The sequence below is a fragment of the Dipodomys merriami genome, unplaced genomic scaffold (genome assembly GCF_024711535.1).
Source record: "Dipodomys merriami isolate MVZ:Mamm:240054 unplaced genomic scaffold, mDipMer1.0.p SCAF_73, whole genome shotgun sequence".
In the NCBI taxonomy this organism is placed as follows: domain Eukaryota; kingdom Metazoa; phylum Chordata; class Mammalia; order Rodentia; family Heteromyidae; genus Dipodomys; species Dipodomys merriami.
Window position 1 is genome coordinate 5,403,769 of NW_027206324.1, and position 27,849 is coordinate 5,431,617.

Below are 27,849 nucleotides of genomic sequence, written 5' to 3' on the forward strand. Positions count from 1 at the left end.
CCTAAACCTAACAATCACCCTAACCCTAATCCTCACCCCCACACTCACCCTCAGCCTAACCCTAAGCCTTAGCCTAACCCTAACCCTAAACCTCACACTCACCCTCACCCTAACCCTAATCCTAACCCTAAACCATAAACCTTACCCTCACCCTAAGCCTAACCTAACCCTAAACCACAACCTAACCCTCAATCTAACCTTACCCATAACACTTACCCTAACCCTAACTCTCGACTTAAACCTCCAAATAACCTAAATCTAGCCATAAACCTCACCCTCACCCTAACCCTAACCCTAAACCTCACCCTAACCCTAAACCTCACCCTAACCCTAACACTCACCCTCACCCTCACCCTCACCATAACTATAACCCTAACCCTAACAATAACAGTAATCCTAACCCTAAACCTAACCCTAACCCTAGCCATAAAGCTAACACTCAACCTCACCCTAACCCTAATCCTAACCCTAACCCTCACCCTAACCCTAACCATCACCCTCACCATAACCCTATCCCTCATCCTAACCCTTACCCTAACCCTAACCCTAACCCTAAACCTTACCCTAACACTAACCCTAATCCTCACCTTCACCCTAGCCCTCACCTTAACCCTAATCATAAACCTAATCCTCATTCTAACCCTGTCCCTAATTCTAAGCCTAACCCTAAACCTAACCCTAACCCCAACCCTCACTGTAACGCTAACACTAACCCTAACACTAACACTAAACCTTAACCTAACCCTAATCCTCAGCCTCAGCCTCACCCTCACCCAAACCCTCACCCTAACCCTCATCCTAACTCTAAGCCTAATGCTAACCCGAATCCTAACCCTCACACTCACCCTCACCCTAAACCTAATCCTAAACCTCACCCTATCCCTAACCCTAACCCTCACCCTAACCCTTAGCCTAGCCCTCACCCTTACACTTATCCTAACCCTAATCCTCACCCTAACCATAACCCTCACCCTAACCCTAAAACTCACCCTAACACCCTCAACCTAACACTAACCCTAATCCTAACATTAACCCTAACACTAACCCTAAACATCACCCTAACCCTAAACCTCACCCTAACACTAACCCTAAACCTCAACCTCACCCTAGCCTTCAGCCTAACCCTAACCCTCATCCCCACCATAAACCTCCCACTAACCCTAACACTAATCCTCAATCTAACCCTCAAACTCAGCCTAACGCTAACACTAACCCTCACCCTAACCCTAACCCTCACCCTTACCGTAACCCTCAAAATCAGCCTAACCGTCAACTTTACCCTTACAGTCACCCCGACGATAACCTGCACCCTAACCCTAACCCTCACCCTAACTAAAACTGTACCCCTAAACCTCACCCTCATCCTAACCCTTACTCTTACCCTAACACTAACACTAAACCTCACTGTAACCCTAAACCTAACGCTCACCCTCACCGTAACCGTAACCCTAACCCTAAACCTAACCCAAACCCTCACCCTAAACATAACACTCACCCTAAACCTAACCCTCACCCTAACACTTACCCTCACCCTAACACTAACCCTAACCCTAACACTAACCGTCAAACTAACCCTAATCCTCACACTAATCCTAAAAGTCACCCTAAACCTAACCCTAACCCTAATCCTCACCCTCATCCTAACCCTCACCCTTACCCTAATCCTAACCCTCATCCTCACCATATACCTCAGACTAACCCTAACCCTAATCCTCAATCTAACCCTCACACTAATCCTAACCCTAACCTTTACCCTAACCCTATACCTAACTCTAACACTCACCCTTATCTTAACCCTCACCCTCAGCCGAAACCTCACCATTACCCTTACCATCATCCTCACCCTAACCCTCACCCTAACCCTAAACCTCATCCTAACCCTCACCCCAAACGTAAACCTAACCATCACCCTAACCCTAAACCTCACCCTCACCCTAGCCTTCACCTAACCCTAATCCAAATCCTAAACCTCATCCTAAACTCAAACTAACCCTAACCCTAACCATCACCTTAAACATAAACCTCACTCCCACCCTCACCCTCAGCCTTACCCTAAACCTAAACCTAACCATAACCATAACCCTCAAACTCACCCTCACCCCAATCCTAGCCCTTATCCTAACCATATCCCTAAACCTCACCCTAACCCTCACCCTATCCCTAACCCTAAAACTAACCCTAACCCTAACCCTCGACCTAACCATCCAACTAACCAAAATCTAACCCTAATCCTCACCCACACCCTAACCCTAATCCTAACCCTAACCCTAAACCTCACCCTAATCCTAACCCTAACCCTCACCCTCACCATAACTCTAACCATACCACTAACAATAACACTAACTCTAACCCGAAACCTAACCCTAACCCTACCCCTAATCCTAGTACACACCCTCATGCTAAACGTAATCCTAACCATAACCCTCAAACTCACCCTCACCCCAATCCTAACACTAATCCTAACCATAACCCTAAACCTCACCCTAACCCTCACCCTATCCTTAACCCTAAAACTAACCCTAACCCTAACTCTCGACCTAACCATCCAACTAACCTGAATCTAACTCTAATCCTACCCACACCCTAACCCTAATCTTAACCCTAACTACACCTCACCCTAATCCTAACCCTAACCCTCACCATCACCCTCACCATAACTCTAACCATACCCCTAACAATAACACTAACCCTAACCGGAAACCTAACCCTAACCCTAACACTAATCCTAGCACACAACCTCATGCTAACCCTAATCCTAACCCTAACCCTCACACTAACCCTAATCCTCACCCTCACTGTAAACCTAACCCTCAACCTAACCCTCACCCTAACACTAACCCTAACCCTAAACCTTAATCTAACACTAACCCTAACCCTCAGCCTCACCCTAGCCCTCACCCTAACCGTAATCCTAACCCTAATCATCATCCTTACCCTCACCCTAACCCTAACCTTAAACCTCACCCAAACCCTAACCCTAACTCTAATTCTCAAGCTAACCCTAAACCTCAAGCTCAGCCTAACACTAAGCCTAACCCTAATCCTAACGCTCACACCCACCCTAAACCTTACCCTAAAACTAATCCTTACACTAAGCCTAACTCTCACCCTCAACTTAACCCTAAATCTAACACTAACCCTAACCCTAACCCTAAACCTCACCCTAACCCTAACTCTAAACCTCACCCTCACAATAGCCCTAACCCGAACCCTAATCCTAACCCTAAAGCTCACCCTAACACTAAACCTAACCCACACCCTCACCCGCACCCTAACCCTAATCTGAACCCAAACCCTCAACCGAACCCTAACTCTCACCCTTAACCTAACCCTAACCCTCACCCTGACCCTAACCCTAAACCTCACCCTCACCCTAGCCTTCATCCTCAACCTCTCCCTCAGCCTAAACCTAAGCCTAACCCTAAACATAAACATAACACACACACTCACCCTCACCCTAACCCTAATCCTAACGCGAACCTTCATCCTAACCCTCCCCATAACCCTAACCGTCACCCTAAACTTAAACCACACCCTCACCCTCAGCCTAATCCTAAGCATAACCCTAACCCTAAACCTCACACTCACCCTAACCCTAACCCTCACCATCAACCTCAGCCTAACACTAAGCCTAACCCTAACCCTAACAATAACTCGTACACTCACCCTAACACTAACCCTAATCCAACTCCTAACCCTTACCCTAACCCTCACCCTCAAACTAACCCTCACCTTAAGCCTAACCCTAACATTAATCCTAACCCTAACCCTCACCTTCAGCCTCACCCTAACACTAACTCTAACACTAAAACTCACCCTGACCCTAACCCTAACCCTAACCCTATCCCTAAACCTCATCCTAGCCCTAAACCTAACCCTCACCCTCACCCTCACCATAACCTTAACCCTAACACTAACGCTAACAATAACGCTAACCCTAACCCTAACCCTCACCCTAAACATAACCCTCACCCTAACCCTCACCCTAACCCTAACCCTCACTCTCACCGTAACCCTCACACTCAGCCTAACCCTCACATTTAACCTTACGGTCACCCCCACCCTAACCCTCACTCTAACCCTAATCCTCAACTTAACCCTCACACTAACCCTAACTCTAAACCTAACCCTAACACTATCCCTCACCCTAACCCTAACCCAAACCATCACCTTAACCCTTATCCTCACCCCCACCCTCACCCTCAGCCTAAGCCTAAGCCTAAGCCTAACCCTAACACTAAACCTTACACTCACACTCACCCTAACCCTAATCCAAACCCTAAACCTAACCCTAAACCTCAACCTAACCCTCAACCTAACCTTAACCATAACACTTATCCTAACCCTAACCCTCGACTTAACTTTCCAACTAAACCTAAATGTAACCATAAACCTGACCCTCACCCTAACCCTAATCCTATCCCTAACCCTAAACCTCACCCTCACCCTATCCCTCACCCTAACCCTAATCCTAACCCTAACCCTCATCCTAACCCTCACCCTAACTCTAAGCCTAACCCTAATCCTCATCCTCACACTAGCCCTCACCCTAACCCTAATTCTAACCCTAACCCTCACCCTAACCCTAACACTCATCCTCACCCTAAGCCTCAAACTAACCCTAACCCTAATACTCAATCTAACCCTCACGCTCACCCTAACCCTAACCCTAACACGTACCCTAACCCTAACCCTAACCCTAACCCTCACCCTTATCTTAACCCTCACCCTCAGCCTAAACCTAACCTTTACCCTTACCAACATCCTCACCCTAACACTCACCCTAACCCTAAACCTCATCCTAATCCTCACCCTAACTGTAAACCTAACCATCACCCTAACCCTAACACTCACCTCAACCTCATGCTCAGCCTAACCCTAAAACTAAGCCTAATCCTTACCCTAACCCTGACCCTCAACCTAGCCCTCACCCTCACACTAATCCTAAACCTAACCCTCATCCTAACCCTCACCCTAGCTCCAACCCTAACCATCACCCTAAACCTAATCTTCAACCCCACTGTCACCCTCAGCCTAACCCTAAGCCTAAGCTTAAGCCTAACCCGCACACTCAACTTCACCTTCAACCTCACCGTACTCTTAACCCTAACCCTAACCATAACCCTAAACCTCAACCTAACTCTCACTCTAACCTTGACCCTAAAACTAACCCTAACCCTAACCCTCAACCTCACCCTGCAACTAACCCTAAATCTAACCTAAACTTCACCCTCACCCTAACCCTAATCCTAATCCTAACCTAAACCTCACCCTAACCCTAAGCCTAACCCTCACCCTCACCCTCACCCTCATCATAACTCTAACGCTAACCCTAACAATAACACTAATCCTAACCCTAAACCTAACCCTAACCCTAACCCTAACTGTAATGCTAACACTCACGCTCATGCTAACCCTAATCCTAACCCTAACCCTCACCCTACCCCTAATCCTCACCCTCACCGTAACCCTAACCCTCAACCTAACCCTCACCCTAACCCTAACCCTAACCCTAAACCTTAATCTAACACTAACCCTAACCCTCACCCTCAACCTTGCCCTCAACTTAACCCTAATCCTTACCCTAATCCTTATGCTTACCCACACCCTATCCCTAACTTTAACCCTCACCCTAACCCTAACCCTGAACCTAACCCTCAACCTAACCCTAATCCTCACGCTCACCGTAACCCTAACCCTCACCCTCACCCTCACACTCAGCCTAACCCTAAGCCTAACTGTAACCCTCACACTCACCCTAAACCTTACGCTTATCCTAATCCTAACCCTAACCCTAACCCTCACCCTCAGCTTCACCCTAACCCTAACTCTAACCCTAAACCTCACAATCTCCCTAACCCTAACTAAAACCATAACCTTAAACCTCACCCTCACATTCACCCTAGCCCTTATCCTAACCCTAATCCTAACCCTAACCCTCATCCTAACCCTCCCCATAACCCTAAGGCTCAGCTTCAACCTCAACCTCTGACTAATCCTAAGCCTAACCCTAAACCTAAACCTAACACACACCCTCCCCAGCACTCTAGCCCTAATCCTATCCCTAAACCTAACCCTAATCCTAACGGTCCCCCTAACTCTTAACGTAACACTAACCCTAAAACTAACCCTTATCATAACCTTCTACCTAAACCTCACCCTAACACTAACTCTAACCCTAAACATCACCCTCACCCTAACCCTAACTCTAACCCTAATCCAAACCATAAACCTCACCCTAATATTAACCCTAACCCTAACCCTCGACCTAAGCCTCCATCTAAACCTAAATCTAATCATAAACCTCACCCTCACCCTAAACTTAATCCTAAACCTAACCCAAAACCTCACCCTAACCCTAACCCTAACTGTCAAACTAACCCTCACCCTCACCCTAACCCTAACCCACACCCTCACCCTCAGGCTAATCCTAAACCTAAGCCTAACCCTAACCCTCTCACTCACCCTAAACCTAACCCTAAAACTCACCCTAACCCTAAACCTAACCCTCAACCTTAGCCTAAACCTAAGCCTATACCTAACCCTAACCCTAACCGTCACACTCACCCTAACCCTAACCCTAATCCTACACCTCACCCTAACTCTAACCCTCACACTCAACCTAACCCTCACCTTAAGCCTAACCCTAACATTAATCCTAACCTTAACCCTCACCCTCAGCCTCACCCTACCCCTAAATCTAACACTAATCCTCACCCTGACCCTAACCCTAACCAGAACCCTATCCCTAAACTTCTTCCTAGCCCTAAACCTAACCTTCACCCTCACCCTCACCATAATCTTAACCCTAACCCTAATGCTATCAATAATCCTAACCCTAACCCTAACCCTCACCCTAAGCATAACGCTCACCCTAACCCTAACCCTCCCCCTAACATTTACCTTCACCCTAATGCTAACCCTCACCCTAAGACTTACCCTCACCCTTACACTAACCCTAACCCTAACACTAACCCTAACCATCAACCTAACCCTAAACCTCACTCTAACCTGAACCCTAAACGTCACCCTCTCCCTAGCCCTCACCCTCATACTCACCCTAAACTTCACACTAACCCTAACAGTAATCCTCAATCTAACCCTCACCCTCACCCTAACCCTCACCCTAACGCTAACCCTAACCCTCACCCTAACGCTCACCCTAACCCTCATCCTCACCCTTACTGTACCCCTCACCCTCAGCCTAACACTCACCTTTACCCTTACCGTCACCCCCACCCTAACCCTCACTCTAACGCTAACCCTCACCCTAACCCTAACTCTACCCCTAAACCTCACCCACACCCTAAAACTAACTCTAATCCTAACCCTAACACTAACCCTCAATATAACCCTAACCCTAACAATCACCCTAACCATAATCTTCACACCAACCCTCACCCTCAGCCTAACCATAAGCCTAAGCCTAACCCTAACCCTAAACCTCACACTCAACCTCACCCTAACCCTAATCCTAACCCTAAACCTAACCCTAACCCTAAACCTCAACCTAACCGTGACCCTAACTTTAAACCTAACACTAACCCTAACCCTAACCCTCGACCTAACCCTCCAACTAAACCTAAATCTAACCTAAACCTCACCCTCACCCTCACCCTAATCCTAACCCTAACCCTAAACCTCACCCTAACCCTAACCCTAACCCTCACCCCAACCCTCACCCTCACCATAACTCTAACCCTAACCCTAACAATAACAATAATCCTAACCCTAAACTTAACCCTATCCCTAACCGTAACCCTAATGCTAACACTCAACCTCACACTAACCCTAATCCTACCCCTAACCCTCACCCTAACCCTAACTCTAAACCTAACCCTAACACTAACCATCACCCTAACCCTAATCCTCACCCCCACCCTCACCCTCAGCCTAAACCTAAGCCTAAGCCTAAGCCTAACGCTAAACCTCACCCTCACCCTCACCCTTACCCTAATTCTAAACCTAATTCTAAACCTAAACCTAAACCTCAACCTAACCCTCAACCTAAACTTAACCCTAACACTTACCATAACACTAACTCTCCACCTAAGCCTCCAACTAAAGCTAAATCTAATCATAAACCTCACCCTCACCCTAACCCTAATCCTAACCCTAACCCTAAACCTCACCCTAACCTTAACACTCACCCTCACCCTCACCATAACTCTAACCCTAACCCTAACAATAACAGTAATCCTAACCCTAAACCTAACCCTAACCATAACCCTAAACCTAAGGCTAACACTCAACCTCACCCTAACCCTAAACCTAACCCTAATCCTCACCCTCACCCTAACCCTCATCCTCACTGTAACCCTAACGCTCATCCTAACCCTCACCCTAACTCTAACACTAACCCTAAATCTTACCCTAACACTAACCCTAATCCTCACCTTCACCCTAGCCCTGACCCTAACCCTAATCGTAAGCCTAATCTTCATTCTAACCTTCACCCTAACTCTAAGCCTAAACCTAATCCTAACCCTAATCCCAACCCTCACTGGATCCCTAACACTAACCCTAACACTAACACTGACGCTAAACCTAACCCAAACCTAACCCTAAACCTAACCCTAATCCTCAGCCTCACCCTCACCCTAACCCAAACCCTAACACTAAACCTCACCCTAACTCTAAGCCTAACCATAACCCTAGTCCTAACCCTCACCCTAACCCTAATCCTAAACCTATCCCTATCCCTAACCCTAACCATCAGCCTAACCCTTAGCCTAGTCCTCACCCTTAACCTTATACTAACCCTAACCCTCACCCTAACAATAAAACTCACCCTAACCCTAAACCTCACCCTAACACTTACCCTCACCCTTACACTAACCCTAATCCTAACACTAACTCTCAAGCTAACCCTAAATATCACCCTAAACCTAAACCGCACCCTAACACTAAACCTAACCCTCACACTCACACTAGACTTCAGGGTAACCCCAACCCTCATCCTCTCCATAAATCTCACACTAACCCTAACACTAATCCTCAATCGAACTCCCAACCTCACCCTAACGCTAGCACTGACCCTCACCCTAACCCTAACACTCACCGTTACCGTAACCCTCAGCATCAGCCTAACCCTCACCTTTACCTTTACCGTCACCCCCACGTTAACCGGCACCCAAACCCTAACCCTCACCCTAACCCTAAATGTACCCCTATACCTCACCCTCTCCCTAACCCTAACATTTACCCTAATCCTAACACTAAACCTCACTCTAATCCTAATCCTAACCCTCACCCTCACCTTAACAATAACCCTCACCCTAAACCTAACACTCAACCTAACATTTAACCTCACTCTAACACTAACCATAACCCTAACACTAACCCTCACCCTAGCCCTCATCCTAACCCTAATCCTAAACCTCACCCTAACCCTAACCCTAACCCTCATCCTCACCCTAAACCTCACACTAACCCTAATCCTCAATTTAAACCTCACCCTAACTCTAACCGTAACCCTAACCCTTACCCTAACCCTAAACCTAAACCTAACCCTCACCCTTATCTTAACCTCAACCTCAGCCTAAACCTCATCTTTACCCTTACCATCATCATCACCCTAACCCTCACCGTAACGCTAAACCTCATCCTAAGACTCACCCTAACCGTAAACTTAAACATCACCCTAACCCTAACCCTCACCCTCAACCTCACGCTCAGCCTAACCCTAAGCCTAAGCCTAAGCCTAAGCCTAACCCTCAACCTCACCCTCACCCTCACCCTAATCCTAACACTAACCCTAACCATAACCCTAAACCTCAACCTCAACCTCACTCTAACCTAAACCCTAAAACTAATCCTAAACCTATCCCTCGATCTAACCCTCCAACTAACCCTAAAGCTAACCCTAAACCTCACCCTCACCCTCACCCTAAACCTAACCCTAACCATAAACCTCACCCTAACTGTAAACCTAACCCTCACCCTCACCCTCACCCTCACCATATCTTTAACCATAACCCTAACAATAACACTACTCCTAACCCTCAACCTAACCCTAACCCTAACCATAACTGTAATCTTAACACTCACCCTCATGTTTACCCTAATCCTAACCCAAACCCTCACCCTAACCCTAATCCTCACCCTCACTGTAACCCTAACCCTCAACCTAACCCTCACCCTAACCCTAACCCTACCCCTAAACCTTAACCTAACACTAACCCTAACCCTCACCCTCAACCTAGCCCTCACCCTAACCATAATGCTAAACCTTCTCCTCATCCTTACGCTCACCCTAACCCTAACCTTAAGCCTCACCCTAACCCTAACCCTAACCCTGACCCTCAACCAAACCCTAAACCTCACCCACACCGTAACTCTAACCCTCACCCTAACCCTAAACATAAACGAACCCAAACTCTCTCCATAACCCTAACCCTAACCCTCCCCCTAACCCTAAGTCTCACCCTCACCCTCACCCTCAGCCTGACCCTAAGTGTAACCGTAACCCTCACACTCACCCTAACCCTTACCCTAAACCTAATCCTAACCCTAACTCTAACCCTCACCCTCAGCCTCACTGTAACCCTAACTCTAACCTAAACCTCACCCTCACCCTAACCCTAACCCTAATCATAACCTTAAACCTCACCCTCACCCTCACCCTAGACTTTACCCTAACCCTATTCCTAACGCTAACCCTCATCCTAACCCTCCCCCTAACCCTAACCCTCAACCTCAACCTCACCCTCAGCCTAACACTAAGCCTATCCCTAAAACTAAACCTAACACACACACTCCCCGTCACTCTAATCTTAATCCTATACCTAACCCTAATAATAGTCCTAACACTTCCCCTAACTCTCACCCTAACCCTAACCCTAAAACTAACCCTTACCATAACCCTCAACCTAAACCTCACCCTAACCCTAACTCTAACCCTAAAACTCACCCTCACCCTAACCCTAACTCTAACCCTAATCCAAATGCTAAACCTCACCATAACACTAAGCCTAACCCTAATCCACACCCTAACACTAAGCCTAATCCTAAGCCTAACCCTAACCCTAATACTCACACTCAACCTAACCCTAACCCTAAACCTCACCCTAACCCTAACCCTCACCCTCAAACTCAGCTTGACCCTAAGCCTGTCCCTAAGCCTAACCCTAACCCTAACCGTAACCGTCACCCTAACACTAAACCTAATTCTACTCCTAATCCTAACCTTAACCCTCATTCTCAACCTAACCCTCACCTTAAGCCTAACCCTAACATTAATCCTAACCCTAACCCTCACCCGCAGCCTCACCCTAACCCTAACACTAACACTAAACCTCACCCTAACCCTAAGCTTAACCAAAACCCTATCCTTAAACCTCATCCTAGACCTAAACCTAACCCTCATCCTCACCCTCACCATAACCTTAACCCTAACACTAACACTAACAATAACCCTAACACTAACCCTAAACTTCAACCTAAACATAACCCTCACCCTAACCGTAACACTCACCCTCACCTTCACCCTCACCATAACTCTAATCCTAAACCTAACAATAACAGTAATCCTAACCCTCAACCTAACCCTAACCATAACCCTAACACTAATGCTAACCCTCAACCTCACCCTAACTCTAATCCTAACCCTAATCCTCACCCTAACCCTAATCCTACCCTCAACTTAAACCTAACCTTCATCCTAACCCTCACCCTCACCCTAACCCTAACCCTAAAGCTCACCCAAACACTAACCCTAACCATCACCCTCACCCTAGCCCTCACCCTAACCCTAATTCTAACCCTAATCCTCAACCTAACCCTCACCCTAACCCTAAATCTAACCCTCATGGTAATCCTAACCCTAACCCTCACCTAAACCCTAACCCTCACCCTCACCCTCATCCTAACCCTAAGCCTAAACCACACCCTAACCCGAACCCTCACACTCACCCTAAATCTAACCCTAATCCTCATCCTCACACTCACGTTCACCCTAACCCTAATCCTACTCCTAACCCTAATCCTAACCCTCACCCTCAGCCTAACCCACATCTTTACCCTTACCGTCACACCCACGTTAACCCGCACCATAACCCTAACCCTCACCCTCACCCTAAATGTACCCCTAAACCTCACCCTCTCCCTAACCCTAACTCTAACCCTAACCCTAACACTAAACCTCACTCTAACCCTAATCCTAACCCTTACCCTCACCCTAACCATAACCCTCACCCTAACCCTAACCATCAACCTAACACTTACCCTCATCCTAACACTAACCCTAACCCTAACACTAACCCTCACACTAACCCTAACCCTCACCCTAATCCTAAACCTCACCCTAACCCTATCCCTAACCCTCATCCTCTCCCTAAACCTCACACTAACCCTAACACTAATCCTCAATCTAACCCTCACCCTAATCCTAACCTAACACTAATCCTTACCCTAACCCTAAACCTAACCCTAACACTCACCCTTATCTTAACCCTCAACCTCAGCTTAAACCTCATCTTTACCCTTACCATCATAATTACCCTAACCCTCACCCTAACGCTATACCTCATCCTAACACTCACCCTAACCATAAACCTAACCATCACCCTAACCCTAACCCTCACACTCAACCTCATGCTCAGCCTAACCCTAAGACTAAGCCTAAGCCTAAACCTAACCCTCAACCTCACCTTCACCCTCACCCTAATCCTAACCCTAACCCTAACCTTAACCCTAAAACTCAACCTAAACCTCACTCTAACCTTAACCCTAAAACTAACCCTAACCCTAACCTTCGACCTAACCCTATAACTAACCCTAAATCTAACCCTAAACCTCACCCTCACCCTCACCCTAACCCTAATCCTAACCCTAACCCTAAACCTCACCCTAACCCTAGCCCTCACCCTCACCCTCACCCTCACCCTCACCATAACTCTAACCCTAACCCTAACAATAACTCAAATCCTAACCCTCAACCTAACCCCAACCCTAATTGTAATCCTAACACTCACCCTCTTGCTAACCCTAATCCTAACCGTAACCCTCACCCTAACCCTAATCCTCACCCTCACTCTAACCCTAACCCTCAACCTAACCCTCACCCCAACCCTAACCCTAACCCTAAAACGTAACCTAACACTAACCCTAACCCTCACCCTCAACCTAGCCCTCACCGTAACCCTAATGCTAAACCTAATCCTCATCCTTACCCTCACCCTAACCCTAAACTTAACCCTCACCCTAACCCTAACCATAACGCTAAACCTCACGCTCCCCTTAACTCTAAGCCTCACCCTAACCCTAAACATAAACGAACCCTAACACTCACCCTAACCCTAAACCTAACCCTCCCCCTCACCCTCACCCTCACCCTCAGCCTGACCCTAAGTGTAACTGTAACCCTCACACTCACCCTAACCCTTACCCTAAACCTAATCCTAACCTTAACTCTAACCCTCACCCTCAGGCTCACCGAAACCCTAACTCTAACCTAAACCTCACTCTCACCCTAACCCTAACCATAACCATAACCTTAAACCTCACTCTCACACTCATCCTAGACTTTAGCCTAATCCTAATCCTAACCCTAACCCTCATCCTAACCCTCGCCCTAACCCTAACCCTCACCCTCAACCTCACCCTCAGCCTAACCTAAGCCTATCCCTAAACCTAAACATAACACACACACTCCCCCTCACTCTAACCTTAATCCTATACCTAACCCTAACCCTAAGCCTAACCCTTCCCCTAACTCTCACCCTAACCCTAAAACTATCCCTTACCATAACCCTCAACCTAAACCTCACCCTAACCCTAACTCTAAACCTAAACCTCACCCTCACCCTAACCCTAACTCTAACCCTAATCCAAATGCTAAACCTCACCCTAACACTAAGCCTAACCCTAATCCACACCCTAACACTAAGCCTAATCCTAAGCCTAACCCTAACCCTAACTCTCACACTCACCCTAAATCTAACCCTAAACCTCACCCTAACCCTAACCCTCACCCTCAACCTCAGCTTGACCCTAAGCCTGTCCTTAACCCTAACCCTAACCCTAACCCTAAACTGCACCCTAACACTAATCCTAATCCTACTGTAATCCTAACCCTAACCCTCACTCTCAACCTAACCCTCACCTTAAGCCTAACCCTAACATTAATCCTAACCCTAACCCTCGCCCTCAGCCTCAACCTAACCCTAACACTAACACTAAAACTCACACTAACCCTAACCCTATCCCTAAACCTCATCCTAGACCTAAACCTAAACCTCATCCTCACCCTCACCATAACCTTAACCCTAACCATAACACTAACAATAACCCTAACACTAACCCTAAACTTCACCCTAAATATAACCCTCACCCTAACCCTAACCCTCACCCTAACCCTTACACTCACCCTAACACTAACCCTAACCCTAACACTAAACCTCACACTAAACCTAACCATCACCCTAACCATAAACCTCACCCTAAATCTAACCCTAAACCTCAATCTCTCGCTAGACCTCACCCTAACCCTAACCCTCATCCTCACCTTAAACTTCACACTAACCCTAACGCTAATCCTCAATCTAACACTCACCCTCACCCTAACCCTAACCCTAACCCGCACCCTTACTGTAACACTTAAACTCAGCCTAACCCTGACCTTTACCCTTACCGTCACCCCCACCCTAACCCTCACTCTAACCCTAAACCTCACCCTAACCCTAACTCTCCCCCTAAACCTCACCCTCACTCTAACCCTAACTCTAACCCTAACCCTAACACTAACCCTCACCATAACCCTAACCCTAACCATCACCCTAACCCTAATCCTCACCCCCAACGTCACCCTCAGCTTAACCCTAAGCATAAGCCTAACCCTACCCCTAAAACTCACATTCACCCTCACCCTCACCCTAATCCTAAACCTAACGCTAACCCTAACCCTAAACCTCAACCTAACCCTCAACCTAACCTTAATCCTAACACTTACCCTAACCCTAACCCTCGACTTAACCCTCCATCTAAACCTAAATCTGACCATAAACCTCACCCTCACACTAACCCTAATCCTAACGCTGACCCTAAACCTCACCCTAACCGTAACACTCACCCTCACCATAACTCTAACCCTAAACCTAACAATAACAGTAATCCTAACCTTCAACCTAACCCTAACCGTAACCCTTACACTAATGCTAACACTCAACCTCACCCTAACCGTAATCCTAACCCTAACCCTAATCCTCACCCTCACCCTAAACCTAACCTTCATCCTAACTCTCACCCTCACCCTAACCCTAACCCTAAAACTCACGCAAACACTAACCCTAACCGTCACCCTCACCCTAGCCCTCACCCTAACCCTAATTCTAACCCTAATCCTCAACCTAACCCTCACCCTAATCCTAAACCTAAGCCTCATGGTAACGGTAACCCTAACCCTCACCTTAACCCTAACCCTCACACTAACCCTCAACCGAACCCTAAGCCTAAACCACACCCTAACCTGAACCCTCACACTCATCCTAAATCTAGCCCTAATCCTCATCCTCACACTCACGGTCACCCTAACCCTAATCCTACTACTAACCGTAATCCTAACCCTCACCCTCAGCCTAACCCTCACCTTTACCCTTATCATCACCCCCACACTAACTCGCACCCTAACCCTAACCCTCACCCTCACCCTAAATGTACCCCTAAACCTCACCCTCTCCCTAACCCTAACTCTAACCCTAACCCTAACACTAAACCTCACTCTAACCCTAATCCTAACCCTTACCCTCACCCTAACCATAACCATCACCCTAACACTTACCCTCACCCTAACACTAACCCTAACCCTAACACTAACCCTCGCACTAACCCTAACCCTCACCTTAATCCTAAACCTCACCCTAACCCTAACCCTAACCCTCATCCTCATCCTAAACCTCACACTAACCCTAACCCTAATCCTCAATCTAACCCTCATCCTAACCCTAACCTAACCCTATTCCTTTCCCTAACCCTAAACCTAACCCTAACCCTCACCCTTAACTTAACCCTCAACCTCAGCCTAAACCTCATCTTTACCCTTACCATTATCATCACCCTAACCCTCACCCTAACCCTAAACCTCATCCTAACCCTCACCCTAACTGTAAACCTAACCATCACCCTAACACTAACACTCACCCTCAACCTCATGCTCAGCCTAACCCTAAGCCTAAGCCTAAGCCTAACCCTAACCCTCAACCTCACCCTGATCCTAACCCTAATCCTAACCCTAACCCTAAACCTCAACCTAACCCTCATTCTAACCTTAAGCCTAAAACTAACCCTAACCATAACCCTCGACTTAACCCTCCAACTAACACTAAATCTAACCCTAAACCTCAATCTCACCCTAACCCTAATCCTAACCCTAACCCTAAACCTCACCCTAACCCTAACCCTAACCCTCACCCTCACCCTCAACCTCACCCTCACCATAACTCTAACCCTAACCCTAACAATAACACTAATCCTAAACCTAAACCTAACCCTAACACTAACTCTAACTGTAATCCTAACACTCACCCTCTTGCTAACCCTAATTCTAACCCTAACCCTCACCCTACCCCTAACAATATCCCTCAACCAAACCCTAAACCTCATGCTCCCCGTAACTCTAACCCTCACCCTAACCCTAAACATAAACGAACCCTAACTCTCATTCTAACCCTAACCCTAAACCTCACCATCACCCTCACCCTCAGCCTGACCCAAAGCATAACCGTAACCCTCAAACTCACCCTAACCCTTACCCTAAACCTAATCTTAACCCTAACTCTAACTCTCACCCTCAGCCTCACCCTAACCATAAATCTAACCCTAAACCTCACCCTCACCCTCACCCTAACCATAACCATAACCTTAAACTTCACCCTCACACTCACCCTAGACCTTACCCTAACCCTAATCCTAACCCTAACCCTCATCCTAACCCTCCCCCTAACCCTAACCCTCACACTCAACCTCACCCTCAGCCTAACACTAAGCCTATCCCTAAACCAAAACCTAACACACAACTCCCCCTCACTCTAACCCTAATCCTATCCCTAACCCTAACCCTAACCCTAACTCTTCCCTTAACTCTCACCCTAACCCTAACCCTAAAATTAACCCTTACCATAACCCTCAATCTAAACCTCACCCTAATCCTAACTCTAACCCTAAAACTCACCCTCACCCTAACCCTAACTCTAACCCTAACCCAAACCCTAAACCTCACCCTAACACTAACCCTAACCCTAATCCACACCCTAACTCTCAGCCTAATCCTAAGCTCAACCCTAATGCTAACCCTCACACTCACCCTAACCCTAAGCCTAAACCTCACCCTAACCCTAACCCTGACCCTCAACCTCAGCTTAACCCTAAGCCTGTCCCTAAACCTAACACTCAGGCTTACCCTAACATTAACCCTAATCCTACTCCTAAGCCTAACCCTAACCCTCACCCTCAACCTAACCCTCACCTTAAGCCTAACCCTAACATTAATCCTAACCCTAACCCTCACCCTCAGCCTCACCCTCACAGTAAACTTAACCTTAACCCGAACCCTAACAATAACCCTAAACTTCATCCTAACCCTCACCCTAACCATAACCCTCACCCTAACCCAAACCCTCACCCTAACTCTTAACCTAACCCTAACACAAACCCTAACCCTAACACTAACCCTCATCTAACACAAACCTTAAATCTAACCCTAAACCTCTCCCTCAACCTAACCCTAATCCTAAGCCTAACTGTAAACCCCACCCTAACCCTAACCCTATCACAAACCCTAACTCTAACCCTAAACATCACTATCAACCTAACCCTAATTCTAACCATAAACCTAAACCTAAACCTCATCCTAAACCTAACCCTAAACTTCACCCTCATCCTCACTAAAACCTAAACCCTAACCCTAATCCTAACCATAAACCAAACCCTAACCCTCACCCTAACACTTACCCTAACCCTAACACTAAACCTCACACTAACCCTAACCATCACCCTAAACCCAAACCTCACGCTAACCGTATCCCTAAACCTCACCCTCACCCTAGCCATCACCCTCACCCTAAACCTCATCCTCACCCTAACCCTCACTCTCACCCTCACCCTCACCCTCAGCCTAACCTTAACCCTAATGCTAATCCTAAGCATAATCCTCACCATAACCTTAAACCTCACCCTAACCGTAACCCTTAACATAACACTAACCCTAAACCTAACCCTCACCCTAACCCTAACCCTAAACCTAACACTAACCCTAACAATAACCCTCAAGCTCAGCCTCACCCTAACCCTAAATCTAACCCTAAACTTCACTCTCACCCTAACCGTAACCATAAACCTCACCCTAAACCTCACCCTAAAACTCACCCTCAACCTAGCCCTTGCCCTAACCCTAATGCTAACCCTATCCCTCATCCTAACCCTAACCCTCACCCTAACCCTAAACCTCACCCTCAACTTCACCCTCTGCCTAACCCTAAGCCTAACCCTAGACCTAACCCTAACACACATACTCATCTTCACACTAACCCTAATCCTATCCCTAAACCTAATCATAACCATAACCCTCCCCCTAACTCTCAAACTAACACTAACCCTATCCCTTACCCTAACCCTAACTCTAACCCTAAACCTCACTCTCAGCCTAACCCTAACTCTAACCCTAACTCTAAGCCTAACCCTCAACCTCACCTTTACCGTAACCGTAACCCTAAACCTAAACCTAACAATAACCCTATTCCTAACCCTAACCCTCACCCTAAACATAACTCGCACCCTAACCCATACCCGCACCCTAACACTTACTCTCACCCTAACACTAACCCTAACCCTAACACTAACCCTCACACTAACCCTAACACTAACCCTATACCTCAACATAACCCTCACCCTCAACCTAACCCTAACACTACCCCTAAACCTAACCGTCACTCTAACTCTCCACCTAACCCTATATCTAAACCTCACCCTCACCCTAACCCTAACCCTCATCCTAACCCTAACACTCACCCTAAAGCTAACTCTCACCCTAAAACTTACCCTAACCCTAACACTAACCCTAACCCTAACACTAACACTCACACTAACCCTAATCATCACCCTAACGCCAAACCTCAAGCTAACCCTATCCCTAACCCTCAACTTCACCCTAGCCCTCACTCTAACCCTAACCCTCATCCTCACCCTAACCCTCACTCTCACTCTCACCCTCAGCCTAACCCTAACCCTAATCCTAGTCCTAACCCTAACCCTCACCCTAATCGTAACCCTCACCCTAACCCTAACCCAAACCCTAACACTAACCCTAACCCTAAACCTAACCATAATCCGCAGCCTCAGCCTCACCATATACCAAACCCTAACCCTAACCCTCACCCTAACTCTAAGCCTAAACCTAAGCCTAACCCTAACCCTCACACTCACCCTCACCATAACCCTAATCCTAAAACTAACCCTATCCATAACCCTAGCCCTCTCCCTAACCCTCACCCTAGCCCTCACCCTTACCCTAATCCTAACCCTAAATCTCATCCTAACCTTCACCCTAACCCTAATTCTAACACTAACCCTAACTCTAACCCTCAACGTCAGCCTAACCCTAACCCTAAATCTAACCCTAAATCTCACCCTCACCCTAACCCTAACCCTAACCCTAACCCTAAACCTCACGCTAATCCTAACCCTAAACCTCACCCTCACCCTAGCCCTCACCTTAACCCTAATCCTAACCCTAAACCTCTTCCTAGCCCTCACCCTAACACTAATCCTAAACCTCACCATCACCCTAACCATAATCCTAACCCTAACCATCAACCTAAACCTAACCATCACCCTCACCGTAACCCTTACTCTAACCCTCACCCTAACCCTAAACTTAACCCGAACCTTAACTCTAACCCTAACCCTAACATTAAACCACACCCTAACCCTAACCTTCAACCTTACCGTAACCCTCACCTTCAGCCAAACCCTCACTTTTACCCTTACCGTCACCCCTACCCTAACCCTCACCCTAACCCAAACACTCACCCTAACCCTCACCCTAAAACTAACTCTACGCCTAAACCTCACCCTCACCCAAACCATAACTCTAACCCTAACCCTAACACTAAACCTCACCTTAACCCTAACTCTAACCCTCAAAGTAACCCTAACCTTCACCCTCAACCAAACCCTCAGCCTAAACCTAATGCTAACCCTAACCCTAAACTTAACCCTCACACTCACCCTAACCCTAACCATAATCCTAATCCTAACCCTAACCCTAACCCTCACCCTCACCCTCAGCCTCACTCTAACCCTAATTCTAACCCTAAACCTCATCTTCACCCTAACCCTAATCCTAACCCTCACCCTCACCCTCACCGAAAACCTAAACCTAACCCTAACCCTAACCCTAACTCTAACCTCCCCCTAACTCTCAACCTAACACTAACACTAACTCTAACCCTAAACCTCACGGTAACCCTAACTCTAACACTAACCCTCATCCTAACCCTCACCCTAACCCTAACTCCACCCTAAACCTCACCCTCACCCTAACCCTAACTCTAACCCTAACCCTAATACTGAACCTCACCCTAACCCTAACCCTAACCCTCAACCTAACAATAACTCTCACCCTAACCCTAACCCTCAGCCTAACCCTCATCCTCACTCTAAACCTCACACTAACCCTAACCCTAATCCTCAATCTAACCCTCACCCTAACCCTAACTCTAGCCCTTAATCTAACCCTAAACCTAACCCTAACGCTCACCCTTATCTTAACCCTCACCTCAGCCTAAACTTCACCATTACCCTTACCATCATCCTCACCCTAAAAATCCCCCTAACCCTAAACCTCATACTAACTCTACCATTACTTGTAAACCTAACCATCACCCTAACCCTAACACTCACCCTCAACCTCACACTCAGCCTAACACTAAGACTAAGCCTTACACTTACCCTAACCCTCACCCTAGCCCTCCCCCAAACCCTAATCTTAACCCTAACCCTCATCCAAACCCTCAACCTAACCCTAACACTAACCCTCACCCACAACCTCACACTAACCCTAATTCTAACCCTAACCTTCAAATTAACCCTAAACCTCACCCTCACTGTAACCCTTACCCTAACGCTCACCCTAACCCTAAACTTAACACGAACCCTAACGCTCACCCTAAACAAAACCCTAACCCTCACCCTAACCCTAACCCTAAATCTTACCCTCACCATAACCCTCACCCTAAACCTAATCCTAAAATTAACCCTCATCCTAACCCTCCCCCTAACCCTAATCCTAACATTAACCCTCACCCTCAACCTGACCCTCAGCCTAACCCTAAGCCTAACCCTAAACCAAACCCTAACACACACACTCACCCTCATCCTAACCCTAATCTTAAACTTAACCCTAACCCTAACCCTCCCCCTAACTCTCACCTTACCCTAACACTAACACTAACCCTCATCCTAACCCTAACTCCACTCTAAACCTCAACCTCACCTTAACCCTAACTCTAACCCTAACCCTAACACTGAACCTCACCCTAACCCTAAGCCTAACCCTCAACCTAACAATAACTCTCACCCTAACCCTCACCTTCACCCTAACCCTCATCCTCACTCTAAACCTCACACTAACCCTAACCCTAATCCTCAATCTAACCTCACCCTAACCCTAACTCTAGCCCTTAATCTAACCCTAAACCTAACACTAACGCTCACCCTTATCTTAACCCTCACCCTCAGCCTAAACCTCACCATTAGCCTTACCATCATCCTCACCCTAAAATCCTCCAAACACTAAACCTCATACTAACTCTAACACTAACTGTAAACCTAACCATCACCCTAACCCTAACCTTCACTCTCAACCTCACACTCAGCCTAACACTAAGACTAAGCCTTACACTTACCCTAACCCTCACCCTCAACCTAGCCCTAACCCTAACCCTAATCTTAACCCTAAACCTCATCCTAACCATCACCGTAAACCTAACCCTAACCCTCATCCACACCCTCAACTAACCCTAATCCTAACCCTAACCCTCAACCTAATCCTAAACCTCACCCTCAGTGTAACCCTTACCGTAACGCTCGCCCTAACCCTATACTTAACCCAAACCTTAACGCTCACCCTAAACAAAACCCTAACCCTCACCCTTACCCTAACCCTAAACCTTACCCTCACCCTAACCCTAATCCTAACCTTAACCCTCATCCTAACCCTCCCCCTAAACCTAATCCTAACCCTAACCCTAACCCTAACCCTCACCCTCAACCTCACCCTCAGCCTAACCCTAAGTCTAACCCTAAACCAAACCCTAACACACACACTCACCCTTATCCTAAACCTAATCTTAAACTTAACCCTAACCCTAAACCTCCCCCTAACTCTCACCCTAACCCTAACACTAACACTAACCCTAACCCAAACCCTCAACCTAACCCTCACACTGATTCTAACCCTAAACCTCACCCTCACACTAAACCTCACCCTAAGCCTAAACCTAACCCTCATCCTGACCCTCACTGTAACCGTAAAATTAAACCGAACCCTAACAATAACTCTAAACCAATTTCTAAACCTCAGCTTAACCATAACCCTCACCCTAACCCAAACCCTCACCATAACCCTTAGCCTCACCCTAAAACTAAACCTAACGCTAACACTAACCCTCAACCTAACACTAACCCTAAATCTAACCCTAAACCTCACCCTCAACCTAACACTAACCCTAACCCTAACCGTAAACCCCACTCTAACCCTAACCCTAACCCTCACCTGCACCCTCAACCTCACTGTAACTCTAAACCTAACCCTAACAATAACACTAATCCTAACCAGAACCATCACCCTAAGTCTAAACCTCACCCTCATGCTCGGCCTAAGCCTAAGCCTAAGCCTAACCCTAACCCTAAACCTCACCCTAACCCTAACCCTATCACAAACCCTAACTCTAATCCTAAAACTCACTGTCCCCCTAACCCTAATTCTAAGCCTAACCCTAAACCTTAACCTCAACCTAACCATAACCGTAACCCTCACCCTCACCCTCACCTTAACCCTAAGCCTAACCATAACCCTAACAATAAACTTAACCATAACCCTAACCCTCACCCTAACCATAACCCTCAACCTAACCCTAACTCTCACCCTAACACTTTGCCTAACCCTAAAAATAACCTTCACTTAACATTAATCCTCACCCTAACCGAAACCCTAACCCTAAACCTCACCCTAACCCTAACGCTAACCCTAATCCTAAACCTCACACTCACCCTCACTCTAACCCTAATCCTAAACCTAACCCTATCCCTAATCCTAACCCTCACCCTAACCCTCAGCCTATCCCTCACCCTTAGACTTATCCTAACCCTAAACCTCAACCTAACTCTCAACCTCACCCTAAACCTAACCCTAACCCTCACCGGAACCCTCACCCTCACCCTCACCCTCATGCTCGGCCTAAGGCTAAGCCTAACCCTAACCCTAACCCTCAAACTAACCCTAACTCTAACCCTAACCCTAAACCTAAACCTCATCCTAACCCTAACCCTAATCATCGCGCTCACCCTCACAGTAACCGTAACCCTACCCCTAAACCTAATAATAAACCTAACCCTAACCCTAACCCTCACCCTAACCATAACCCTCACCCTAACCTTAAATCTCACCCTAACACTTACCCTCACCCTAACCCTAACCATAGGAACCCTCACACTCACCCTAGCTTTCACCCTAACCCTAACCCTCATCCTCACCCTAAACCTCATACTAACCCTAACATGAATCCTCAATCTAACCCTCAACCTCACCTTAACGCTAACACTAACCCTAACCCGAACCCTAACCTTCACCCTTACCGGAAACTTCACCCTCAGTCTAACCCTCACCTTTACCCTTACCGTCACCCCCAGGCTAACCTGCACCCTAACCCTAACTCTCATCCTAACCCTAAATATACCCCTGAACCTCACCCTCACCATAAGCCTAAGTCTAACCCTAACCCTAAAACTAAACCTCACCCTACCCCTCACCCTAAACCTAAAGCTCATCCTAACCCTCACCCTAACTGTAAACCTAACCATCACCCCAACCCCAACCCTCACTCTCAACCTCATGCTCAGCCTAATCCTAAGCCTAATCCTAACCCTTACCTAACCCTCACCCTCACCCTAGCCCTCACCCTAACATTAATCCTAATCCTAACCATCATCCTAAACCTCACCCTAACCCTAACCTTAACCATCACCCTAAACCTAATCCTCAACCCCACCCTCACTCTCAGCCTAACCCTAAGCCTAAGCCTAACCCTAATCCTATCCCTCACACTCAACCTCACCCTCACCTTTATCCTAACACTAACCCTAACCAAAAGCCTAAACCTCAACCTAACCCTCACCCTAACCTTAACCCTAAAAGTAACCCTAAACCTCAACCTAGGTCTAACCCTCCAACTAACCCTAAATCTAACCCTAAACCGCACCCTCCCCCTAACCCTACTCCTAAACCTAACTATAAACCTCACCATAACCCTAACCCTAACCCTCACCCTCACCATAACTCTAACCCTAACGCTAACAATAACACTAATCCTAACCCTAATCCTAACCCTATTCCTAACCCTAATGCTAACACTCACCCTCAAACTAACCCTAATCCTAACCCAAACCCTCATCCTGACCCTAATCCTCACCCTCACTATAACCCTAACCCTCAACCTAATTCTCACCCTAATCCTAACCCTAACCCTAAACCTTAATCTAATACTAACCCTAACCCTCACTCTCACCCTAGCCCTCACCCTAACCATAATCCTAACCCTAATCCTCATACTTACCCTCACCCTAGCCCTAACCTTAACCCTCACCTTAACCTTAACACTAACCCTAACTCTCAACCTAACCTTAACCCTCACGCTCACCATAACCCTAACCCTAACCCTGACCCTAACCCTAACCCTCACACTCACCCTATACCTAACTCTCACCCCCACCCTCACCCTCAGTCTAACCCTAACCCTAAACCTAACCCTAACCATATCGCTCACACTCACCCTAACCCTTACCCTAAACTTAATCCTAACCCTAAGCCTAACCCTCACACTCAAACTTACCCTCAACCTATCCCTAAATCTAACACTAACACTAAACCTAACCCTCAAACTCAGGCTGACCCTAGCCCTAACTCTAACCCTAAACCTCTCCCTCTCCCTAACCCTAACACTAACCCTAACCCTAAACTTCAACCTAACCCTAACCCTAAACCTCACCCTCACCCTAGCCTTCAACCTAACCCTAATCCTAACCCTAACCCTCATCCTAACCCTCAACCTAACACTAAACCTAACCCTCACCGTCACACTCACCCTAAACCTATTCCGAACCCTAACCCTCAACCTAAAGCTAACCCTCACCCTCACCGTAACCCTTACCCTAACCCTCAACCTAACCCAAAACTTAAGCTGAACCCTAACTCTCACTCTTACCCTACCCTCACCCCAAACCTAAACCTAAACCTCACCCTCACCCTAGCCCTCACCCAACCCTAAACCTAACCATAACCCTCTTCCTAACCCTCCCCCTAACTCTTACCCTAACGTTCACCCTAACCCTAACCCTAACCCTCAAACTCACGCTCAGCCTAACGCTAACCCTAATCCTAAACCTAACACTAACACACACACTCACCCTCACCCTAACCCTAATCCTAACCCTAACCCTCATCCTAACCCTCAACATAACCCTAACCCTCATCCTAACCCTAACCCACACCCTCATGCTCAGCCTAATCCTAATCCTAACCCTAAACCAAACCCTCACACTCACCCTAATCCTAATCCTATAACTCACCCTAACCCCAACCCTAATCCTCAACCTCAGCCTAACCCTAAGCCTATCCCTAACCCTAACCCTCACACTCACCATAAACCTAACACTAATCCTACTCCTAAAACTAACCCTAACCCTCACCCTCAACCTAACCCTCACCTTAAGCATAACCCTAACATTTATACTAACGCTAAACCTCAACCTCAGCCTCACCCTAACCCTAACTCAAACACTAAACCTCACCCTAACACTAACCCTAAATCTAACCCTAAACCTCACCTTCAACCTAACCCTAACCCTAACCCTAAACGTCAACCCCACCCTCACCCTCACCGTAACCATAACCCTAACGCTAACCCTAACAATAAACTTAACCATAACCCTAACCATAAACGTCACCTTAACCCTAACCCTCACCCTAACACTTAGCCTAACCGTAACAATAATCCTAACCCTAACAGTAACCCTCACACTAGCCCTAACCATTACCCTAACCCTAAACCTCACGCTAACCCTATCCCTAACCCTCACCAAACACTAGCCCTCACCCTAAACCTAACCCTCATCCTCATCCTAACCCTCAGCCTCACCCTAACTTTCAGCCTAAACCTAATCCTAAATCTACACATAACCCTCACCCTAACCCTCACCCTAACCCTAACACTAAACCTAACACTAACCCTAACACTAACTCTCACCCTCAGCCTCACCCTAACCCTAACTCTAACCCTAAACCTCACCCTCACCCTAACCCTATCCCTAACCATAAAACTCACCTTAACGCTAACGCTAAACTTCACCCTCACCCTAGGCCTTGCCCTAACCCTAATCCTAACCCTATCCCTCATCCTAAACCTCCCCCTAACAAAACCCTAACCTAACCATCATCCTCCCCCTCAGCCTAAATCTAAGCCGAACCCTAGACCTAACCCTAAATAACACACTGACCCTCACCCTAACCCTAACCCTAATCCTATCCCTAACCCTAACACTAACCCTTACCCTCACCCTAACTCTCACCCTAACCCTAACCCTAACCGTCACCCTAACGCTAACTCTAAACCTAAACCTCACCCTCACCCTTACCCTAACTCTAACCCTATCCTAAACCCTAAACCTCAACCTAACCCTAACCCTAACCCTCACACTCACCTTCACCGTAACCGTAACCCTAAACTTAAACCTAACAATAAACCTAACGCTAACCCTAACACTCACCCTAAACATAAACATCACCCTAACCCATAACCTCACCCTAACACTTACCCTCACCCTAACACTAACCCGAACAGTAACATAACCCTCACACTAACCCTAACCCTAACCCTAAACCTAAACCTCAACCTAACCCTCACACTCAACCTAAACCTAACACTAACCCTAACCCTAACCCTCACCCTAACCCTCACCCTAACCCTATATCTAAACCTCTCCCTCACCCTAAACCTAACCCTAACCCTAACCCTAACACTAACACTAACCCTAAACCTAACCCTAAACCTAACACTAATCCTCAGCCTCAACATCACCCTAACCCAAACCCTAACCCTAACCCTCATCCTAACTCTAAGCCTAACCCTAACCCTAATCCTAACCCTCACAGTCACCCTCACCCTAACCCTAATCCTAAACCTAACCCTATCCCTAACCCAAACCCTCACCCTAACCATCAGCCTAGCCCTAACCCTTAAACTTATCCTAACAGTAAACCTCAACCTAACTCCCAACCTACCCCTAAACCTAACCCTAACCTCACCCGAACACGAACACGAACCCTCACCCTCATGCTCGGCCGAAGCCTAAGCCTAAGCCTAAGCCTAACCCTAACCCTGACTCTAACCCTAACTCTAACCCTAAACCTAAACCTAAACCTCATCCTAACCCTAACCCTATTCCTCACCCTCACCCTCACAGTAACCGTAACCCTACCCCTAAACCTAACAATAAACCTAACCCTAACCCTAACCCTCACCCTCACCCTCACACTCACAATAACTCTAACCCTAACCCTAACAACACTAATCCTAACCC